The sequence below is a fragment of the Garra rufa genome, chromosome 22 (assembly GCF_049309525.1).
Source record: "Garra rufa chromosome 22, GarRuf1.0, whole genome shotgun sequence".
In the NCBI taxonomy this organism is placed as follows: domain Eukaryota; kingdom Metazoa; phylum Chordata; class Actinopteri; order Cypriniformes; family Cyprinidae; genus Garra; species Garra rufa.
Genome location: NC_133382.1, coordinates 18,072,703 through 18,081,117, shown reverse-complemented (window position 1 = coordinate 18,081,117; position 8,415 = coordinate 18,072,703).

The following is an 8,415-nucleotide window of genomic DNA, read 5'->3' as shown; positions in this document are numbered from 1 at the left end:
GGGCGCACTTGTTCCAGGGATGGAGCTTCTCACAGGCCATCCATCACACACTGCTGCACTATAGGGCCACCCAACATTCTACGACAGAGGTCTCTCCAGCTTTCCTCATGCTTGGCCGTGAGCTCCAACTTCCCCTCGACAGGCTCAGCCCTGCACTGCCTCAGGAGCCACTACAGAGAGTCAGGGCCTCTGTCACCCGCCAGCAAAGGAGGATGAAGCAGAAATTCGATCTCTCAGCACGGGTGAAGGTCCCTGATATAAAGGCCGCAGATTGGGTCAGGGTTCGCAGACCTCACAGAGACAACAAACTCGCTTCCTATTGGTCTGCCCCTCTCCAAGTTACTCATCAGCTAGGCCCAGCCACCTTCTTGCTCAGTGACGGCACACGGTGGCATGCAAGCCGCCTCCGCAAAGTGCCTTCCCTGGCACATACGACAGGAGTTACATCTCAAGCCACACCCCCAGCCCGGCAGGACATTCCAGCGCTCCAGCTGACACCTCAGATAGCTCCTGCACAGGCTCCAGACCTTTCTAACAACCTGCCAGCTGAGATTTGTGCCTGCCCATCACAGGCTGCCCAGTCTCATCCCTGTGTCTCTCCGCGGCCTGTCCGCATTCGTTCTCGCCCAGGACACTTCCAGGACTTTGTGTCAACATTTCATGTTTGAAACCCTGTAGGAGGGGGGGAAATGTTGTGTTCTCTCACAAGTGTTATTTGATAACGCATTAAGTTAATGTTCAGTGATGCATCGTGTTCGATTGTGCAAAAAGCATTCGGTCATGCCTGACGAATGGATGTGTTCGTTTACTGAGGTCTGAAGTAGAGAGCTAAGTAAAAAGAGACAATAAGTTGATGTTACTCCCGGTGTCCGTGTGATTTAATCAAACACAACACTATACACTGCACTTCTTGACCTCATGCAGTCTTTGATCCTGTATGTGGTTGAGATACAATTAAAATCAGTATCTATCTGTATTTGCAGTCAAGTCCCCCTCAGGGTTGACCTTATACCACAAATACTGTGTAACCAAACTATGGCGGTACAATCAGAGAGCAATGAAAAGAACAAATCCCTGAAACTTAACCTGCATTACTCGCTTTTGAAAGCTCTTGGTGAAACCTGCATGAAATTGGCCTTAGAGAATCCAACAGAATGAAATGCTCTGGGCAGTTTTTATACAATCCTTACTGGAATCTTTCGTGTGTTTAAATGTAATATTATTTTCTACTTAAATACTGAGGTTACTCCAGCATGCAACCGGAGTTCATAACAATAACAGCGTGGCCTTAATAGAAAACACATCATTCCTTCACAAACTCAAACATTTGAAGGTCTTGAAAATGGACAGCCACTGTAATCTTTTGGAGATTAAACGGAAATTGAAAAGTTTGGCGGTGAAAGTCTTTCCTGAATTCTTGTCTTCTTAGTGACACGCTCCACAGAGGCTTCCAAAATCCTTAGTTTAAGGTAAAATCTCTCTCCATCACCCTAGTATTTTACACACAGGGCTACAAAAAGGCATGCCACAGATAAGCACCTGATGGCAGGGCATACAGAGGTCAAAACTTTCTGCACCTTTCCCAAACTTTGTTGTTCTTGTAAACTGACCAAAAATGTGATAACTGAAACCTTTCTCAAAACATGCTCCACAAAGAGCGCACTACAATGTCCTTTTGTTTTCTCAAGCAAATCAAGGACACTGTGACCTAGCCAGGGGACAGCATGAGACAGCAAGACTTGACCAAAACAAAATGAAAGGTTGTTTATTATGAGCTGGGGCATAAGGCAACCTTTCTTCTCATACCTCCTGCATATAGCACAGGGATGGTGTTGAAATGTAAACCCATATCACATGTGACACATACCATGTTTTGACATCTGGATGATTTGTCTGATCACGTTTGTCCTGTGTGTTCCGAGGTGTCAAGCCCACCAAAAAGGTCAAGGGTATCTTTTCCAGGACAACATATATCAGCCCATCTGAGATATAAACAAATGACCTTCTGAGATATAAACAAATGAAGAATGTTACATTTCAGTCATCAGAATGAAGATTAAGAACGCATACATTATATTCTTCTTAATACATACTGTAAATGTTTCTTATACTTACAGCTGTGTTGGATTTTGCTAATAGAAAATGGCACATTTTTGCTGTAAATTAATGATAATACAAATAAATCGTAAACAACATATTAATTTGTGCACACACTTTTTCACCAGTCAGGCATGTTTCGGCATGCAGAGTGTCATATTCTAAACTTAATTAGAGATTTGCACCAGTTTAAAGAAAAAAAAAATTGTTTTCAGACAGATTTCCTGAACACTCCCATTAGTACGACAGATTCTGCCCAAATTTCACGTCATTGGTTGGCTGTGTTGGGCAGTTTATATAGTACCCAAGGTGTTTTCTGATAACCCTGACCTGTGCTTATACTTATACTGATCACTGAACATCATGCAGAAACATTCAAAATAGAAGTAGCTTCAGCAGTAAAAGAAATAAGCAGTTAGTTTGTAATTGTAATTGTAGTTTTAATGTAGCTATTAAAGACTAACATCCCACTCAATAAACTATAACTTTGTTAATAATGCATATGCATAACTGTTAATGGCTATTATTTGTATTAGTCTTGTCTAGTGATTACTTAAATTACATAAAATCATAGGCATTAATAGTGGTCCCACATGGAAAGAACCTATATGAGGATATATGCGCATATATGAAACCTATATGCAGTATATATGCACATATATGATAATATATATGCGTATATATGCCACATATAGGCAAAATTGAGGTGCATATATGTGCATATACAGGCCATATAGGTCTCCTGTATTGCTTCTTTATATCCACATATAAGCCCTATATGTACATACAAGCCCACATGGAAAGAACCTATATGAGGATATATGTGCAATTGTGCATATACGCATATATGTACGCATATATGTACACATATATAAAGTTGGCCGTTTTCCTATATTATATGTACATATATGCACATATATGTGCATATATGTACATATAATATAGGAAAACGGCCAATTTTATATATGTCACATATATTAAAAACCTATATCAAAACCTATATTAAAACATATATGTTTATATAGGTTCTTTCCGGGGTGCGACAGAAATGCACAATTTTGAGCCTAAGGACGCAAACAGCTCTGATTAGAAAGTTAGAAAGTCCTGGGTTGTATAAAAGGAGTCACAAAGCAGCTTTTTTGGGGGAGAGTTTGGTTCGTAGACAGTGCCACCTCAGTGCCTGCGGCACTGGCACAGCCAAAATGTGCTGCTTCATCAAGCATCAGTACATGATTGATTCTGACCGTAGCACTGAGCTCAAAAGAGCTGATGAATGAGGGATGACAACACCATCAACACAGATTCCTCCTGACAAATCGGTTTGTTTACAAGACTTAGTAAATGAGAATAAAATAATGTTTTATAGAACTAGAGAAAGTGAAATAATCACTCAGTGCATATTATTCTTAATTAATAGATTGGGACAATGACATAGTTTTCAGATTATTATCAGAGTTATCAGAAAGTTATCAGAAATCACTGATCATAAAACAAGAATGAGAAAGAGTTATGCATTTACAATCTTTCAGCTGTTTGCATTTTTCTGTCCTGTTGATTTTACCAATGTCAAGCGTTTGGACAAATTTCCCATGATCTCACAGGAAATGTGTTTAAAATCTCCACCTTGCCACAGGCAAATGACAAAGATGTTTTGTGAAGATTGCTTTGAAGGAATGCAATTCGCAATTCATGCATGAATTTCTTTTGAAATGCATCTATTATGGTGTGAGACCATGGCAGATGCTTTCAAAGCACATGCTGATCTAACGCTAACCTTGTGTAAAAGAAGTGTGCTGAATTTTACTGAATGTGCACATGTAGTGTACTTCAAATCATAAGTATGTAAAAACAACTGTACTTTCACATAATATAAATGAAATAAAATACCACTTAATTGTGCTTAAAAAGAGTACACTTTTGGTGACAACCGTGGAGAGGGGATGTACGTCAACGTGACAATATGCTCTCATGTTCGTAACATTGTCCTGGTAAGTGATCTTGAGGACACAACACAGACATCGGGGATGGAAAACATCCAACTTTCGAGTAATGGTTTCCATCACCATCCAGGTTTGCACGAGTAAGTCGTTGTCGACACAATGATTGTGGTCAGGAGATGCAGTTTAATCTGCAGGGAGAGGGAAGGTGAGTTCCAAACTGGACCAAGTTATTGGAATACAGCAGATGCCTTGCCGATGGGGCAGATGAAATCTCGCTCTGCATCCCTGTCCGAGGAGATGACGCTGCCAAGATAAGTGAAATTGTGAACTTCTTCTATGTGTTGTCCACCAATGGTAATCGGGGCTCTTGAGTTGGCGTAACCATTGTGGATGACTTTGGTCTTCTGTCCACTTTTTCAGAATCTGGCACCAGCCGCTTGATTTTTTTGGGCCGTAGTGAGATCTCATAGGGCAGTTTGGGTCAGGATGAAAATGACAATATTATCAGCAAAATTAAGATCGGCAAGGAGGAGGTTGCCACCTGTCCACGGTAGGCCAATGGGTAGACAGCCAATAGAGTTGTTGATGAGGAGGAATAACATTGGGGAAAGCACACAGCCTTGTCATATGCCAGTTTCGATCACAAAGAAATCCACTGCTCCTTCTTCTCTTCGTACGCAGCAGTGCAAGCCTTGGTACAGTTCATGAAAAGTCATTGAATCAAGATGGAATTTTGTAAGCCTGCACTTCCATAGCGTTATAGTCAAAGTCCTTGACAAAGTCGATTAAATTAAATGAGGTCCTTTGTTGGTATTCCAGCGATTGTTTCATTTGTTGCAGAACAAACGCAACTTTGGAAGCCTAGTTTTTGATCTCTAAGGTATGCATTGAGCAGGTCTGTCATAGTATCAACAAGGGGCTGCTCCCCATATTGGAATAGTTCAGGTGGAATCTTGTCCAGGCCTGCAGCCGTGCCATTCTTGATATTTTTTTTATTTTTGCAGCTGAGATCATGTCAAGGTGGCACTTCGGTTATAGAGTCGAGGAGGCCAGGACTGACTGCTGTGGTTGACGCTGGCTGTTTTAGGACTTCCTTGAAGTGTTCAACCCACCGACTTTCACATTCTTTTTGGGTAGGAAGGACCCTGCCATCCCATTCTTTAAATGGTGCACCGCTTCCAGATAGCTTCCAAGTAGAAGTTGTCATAGAAAGAGTCCTTTATTCACGTCGGAGGCATCTTCCGTTGGCACACAGACTTGAACGAAGGCCAGCATACGTGCCTTGCAGTTGTGCATTCTGTGCAAGAAAGGTCAACAACAGAGTAGGCTCGGTTCCACTCGGTAGTCGAGAACGATTCCCACACCGCAGACATTGTCACAGCCGTGGCCAGAATATATGATTTCTCGTCATCTATCTACTTCACACTGGCCGTCCAACAGGCCTTAAGGATGTCAAGACAATATATATATTTAATATATATTTAAAGTCAAAATGATAGCGCTTGAATTCTCCCAGAGTTGCGCCAATTTAGTATAACGTTCAGATGTTCCAGGTAGCAAATCGAATGATTTAGCATTGAGGAACTAGCCGTGCATCAGAAGTTGGATATTCAAATGACTTTGTTTTCTACACCGGCATTCATGGTTCATCTCCGCCATTAAAAACACATAAGAGATTACTTTTTGTTGTTTCAGAAGTGGTGTTGGTTTTACGAGGTGGGGGCACTGGCCCCATGCCAATGGGTAGACAGAGTTTTCAAAAAAGTGCACATTGGAATAATGTCAAATTAGAAGGTTTAATTCAAAGTACATTTTAAATCTGTTTTAAAGATCTTTTGTCATGCTTTGAAGAAGTTATTTTAATGTTTGTGACTAATATACTAAAGCACATGTAAAGTATTGTTTTTAATTAAAATTTGAACTGTAGTGTGTTATTTGACATTTATACTACGGGGCCGTTGAATGCTTCAATCTGATTGGCTGACGAACTTTCTAATGGTGTGCATTATTTTCAGGGAAATGCACGGCGAACATAGTTTCAGGCAGTACTTGACCGCATTACGTCTATATTACTTCGCCACACGATTTCAGTTATTTCAGTTATTCAGCACATACTCTCCCACTCTCTCTCCCCTACAGACGCTGTAGTCTGTCTGTCAGTCTATCTAAACTTCATTATTAACTGCATTAGTTTGCTATCAATGGCTCAAGTGTCTTTACTAGGTTTGAATTGACGTTTTGGAATTAATAACGAAGGCATTGAATGAGCTGCATAAGAAGTTAATCCTACGCACAATAATGTTTTAAGGACAAAAAACAGATGAATGTCTTGAAATATATCATTTGATCGATGTCTTGAGATGTGATAACCGCAGTATAAGCGGAATAATTGACTTTCGGTCCATTGAATTATACGAAAATAATGCACACCCGAGGTGTAACGGCCACTCCACTTCACGTCGTGGCCGCATCACCACCTCGGGTATGCATTATTTTTGTTGTCAATTATTCCTCACTTATTTGTTATATTTAAAGTTAATATATTTTAAATATTTTAATTTGTTACTACAGATACATTTGAATGCATCACTTAGTCTGCAAGAGTCAACAGAAATGACAAAGTATTTTTTTGTTTACCATAAATGCTTGTCTGTACATTTGGCAGTACACTTTAACCATATTTTAAAGAAAATAGAAGTAATTATGAAATTATATATAAAAATGTATTTGAATCCTACTTAAGTGGTTCAGAAGTAATTATTTATATTGTTCTAATTTATTACATGTATATTATTTGTAATAAGTACTCTTTTTTTAAACAGAAATGATTAAAGTTTAAAAAAAAAGATTTAAAAATATATGTTTAAGCAGTTAGTATCCATAAAATCATTTTAACAATCAATTAAATACCATATACGCACATACAGTACTGCATCAGATGGGCATACATGTTGACATGAACCTGGGATTGGCCCTATATAGAAAGACCACTGTACAATGTCCAGGTTTACAACACGAGGCTCTGCACGTGTTTACATATAGCCATAGCACCATATGAGCCTGAAATTCATGGGGACTGGCATGTACCAGAGAGAGGTTGTCTGAGTTCTCTCTAAGATTAGACTCAGACAGGGCTGGGTGATCTGCCAAAGAGTAACGTGTTTGACATAATCTACAGGTCTATAGTTCAATCATATATAAAGGTCATTACTTTAGAACCAGGGGAAAGAATTCACATGGTTGCATAATCTCACTGAACCAAGAACCGTGTGGTGACTAGTTGCACTCATTTAGCACAAATTATCATAGTCACTGTAGATCAGGTTTCTATTGTAATACTATATTTAACTTTAATAAATTTACTGGTAGTGGACTTTAGGGTCAGAAGTCCCAACCAGACTTAAAGTAGACTATTCTGCCTAATATATAATGAATAATATTTCAGAATAACCTACATATCTGCAGGAGAAAGTACATTTAAAGCTACCCTTGAGCAAAGATTTATACTAAAGCCGCAATAAACACATGAAACTAGCAGGTCTTCTCTATTTAAATAAACGATAGCTTTGGTATAAAGCCATCTCAGCTGCTTTTAAAAGACTGAAAAGTTACCCTTTTCACATAATGTGGTGACTATAAACTCTGTTCTTAAAGAGATAGTTTAGCCAAAATGCAACTTATGTCATCATTTATGCACCATCAGTTGCTGCAAACCTCTTTCTTAAGTGGAATACAAAGGTTATTTGAATGCCCAAGCCAATCTTTTTCATACTTTTATTTGCAAAGATATGCTTAGTCCCTATTTACTCACTGTATGGAAAGGAGCAGCTTTGACATTCGTCAACATAATTTATGTTCAATGGAAGAAAAAAAAAGTTATACAAGTTTGAAAATCATGAAGGTGATATCATTTTTGCAGCTTATATCTCTGCTGTGAATCTGTGCTGAACCTAACTCTCTCTTTCTTTGTGTGTCACAGACAGAACCAGGGCACACAACACTGCATTTTGGGATGTCTAACAAGCCCTCTAGCACTGCAGCCAGAGTTTTTATTGCACCACAGCAGTGTAGATATTTAAAGCAGGGATGTCAGCAATACTTCACAGCATCGAGCAGAAGCTGTGAATAAACCACAAGCAGGAGCATCTTGATAATTAAAACTGTAATGGTGATGATTATACCTTAAAATAAGATAGCAGTTGATAAGAATTTTTAATTAACGGCAAAAAAGTTAAAGATGTCAGAGGATTAGGGGTTTGATCAATGCTCTGTTGTCATGGAAAATCAATACATGCATTTAAGCTGTTCCATGTAAGAGAGATTACGTGCTTTCCATTTAATGTTGAACACATACTTTAGTAGATCTGACCTGTACAAT